This window comes from Cryptomeria japonica, chromosome 4 (genome assembly GCF_030272615.1).
Source record: "Cryptomeria japonica chromosome 4, Sugi_1.0, whole genome shotgun sequence".
In the NCBI taxonomy this organism is placed as follows: Eukaryota; Viridiplantae; Streptophyta; class Pinopsida; order Cupressales; family Cupressaceae; genus Cryptomeria; species Cryptomeria japonica.
The window spans coordinates 298,263,859-298,265,927 of NC_081408.1; positions in this window are offsets into that span (position 1 = coordinate 298,263,859).

Below are 2,069 nucleotides of genomic sequence, written 5' to 3' on the forward strand. Positions count from 1 at the left end.
CGGCCCTCCGGCTACCACTGGCCTCCACCCTGCCCACCACCGCAGCCCTACTGCCACTCCACTCCACCACTAGAGCGCCACCCCCGAGCCACCTTTGCCCGACCCTGCCACCAGACAGCCACTGTTTCCCTTCTCTCTTGTCTTTGAAGGGGGGGGGTTGGTTTGTTTGTCATAACTTGGGTAAACGAAGTCATTTTTTTGAAAACAAATAAGCATCGGAAAGCTGGTTCCAAGCTGGACCTCGTGGTGTTAGAATTTTTTTCCAATTTTTCTCTTTGGCTGTACTTTTTTCCAGTCAAAGTGGGGTCACTTTTCTGCACTTCCGGGGCCGTAGAATGAGCATCTGAACTCCATTTTTTGAAAACTTTATATTGTTGGAAAGTTTGTTCTATATACTTTCCATTCATATGAGTTTTCTTTCCAGATTCTGCTCTAGGTATATTTTATTCTATTTTTTGTTTTTCAGCACTTGGTAAATATCTTGGATGTTTCAGGTCTTGGGATCTCTTTCTCTAAGTAGGATGTCTTGGTTTTGGTTGTTCTTCTTGTTTCTCGTCTTCTTATCATTGCAACATTTTATTTATACAAACGCATTGAGATAAAGTGCCGTCATGCATTGTTTACTTGGGATCTTGCACATCTTGTGCCTTATTGTACATGCTCTACTTATAAAGTGCCATGGGGGGGTTGATGTTTGTTTTTTGTTTGCCATCTACCTTTGTCTAGTGAGTGTTCCTTCCACGACATTCACCTCATGATGTGTGTCAAGTGAGTGTTCCTTCCACAACACTATGTATTTTTCTCTGCACCTTTGATGTTCCTGGTTCTTCGTCATAGAGTTCTTGTTGGCCATTCTTTTCAGTGTACCTGTCCCTCTCCCTTTTTAGCATTATGAAGAGATTTTTCCTGTTGGTTCTAATGCTTCCTTGGTTTGATTGATCGGCTCTTCAGGCTTTGGTGTCTCATGCCATCTGTATCTTTGAGTTTAATTGTTTGCCATCTAGTTCGAGTAGTGTCATTTGAGGGCACTCATGTAGACTACAGTCTTATCTACCTGGTCATGTTCTATTTCAGTGGAGGTTCTCCAGATTAGTTGTTACTCGTCGACAATGTTTGTAGCTATTTCATTCTTTAGTGGTGTTCTTCATTCTCTTCTTTTTTTGTTCCTATCTTCTGGAACACTCTTGTTTAGAGGCTTCTTAGTCCTTCACTTTAGCTTTCATCTCTTCTTGGAGAGGACTTTTATTCCCACTGGGTTTTCTCCTTTTTCTCCGTTTCATAGAGATTTCCTTGTACTTGGGTACCTAATCAGGCCTTGTTGTCGGGACCCATCTTTCCTGCTTTCAGTAGTTGTTCTAGGTTTTAGCTTCTCCCTAAGTCTAGCTTAAGGGGGGTGTTAGAGTAATCGAGTCTTTTCTTGATTAATTAAACAATATTTGTTTAATTAATTAAGTTCCCCTTTATCTCTTTTACACTTAAGCTAACTTTAGGTGCATAATAATTAATTCTTTTATTAATTATTATGTGCAAGCCTAGGGTTTTTGACCTATTAGAGTTTGAATTCTTTTCTTTTGTATCATTATGCTATTACATATTTTGGTGAATACAGAGCTCTCATCTTTTTTAGCATTTCCTGTGTATTTGGTTTTTTCTTTGTTGCTTCCTTGCTTCTCCTTGTAACAGGTTTATTTAGCTTGCAAAGATCATTTGGGCTCCTGTGGTGTTGTATTTCTCAACTCTCACATTAAAATCCAAACTTCATCAAAGAGCTTGAAAAATACATGAAAAGAGACACCCAGAAACAAGGAATACATAGGTACAAATGAAATAAATCAACTCAAACTAAAAACCAAGATTAAATCAAATGTCTTCACAAGAGTTTTCATAGAAGGAACGACATACACAGGAAATACCAAATACATATTTTCCAGCAACTATACAAAACCCAAATAATATAAAGTTTCCTCCCCAAATATTAACCTTCAACAATATTAAAAACTATAGAATAAATAATAATTCAACCCAGACCCAAAACATTGCAGACACAATACATACATAGAGAAGCCATT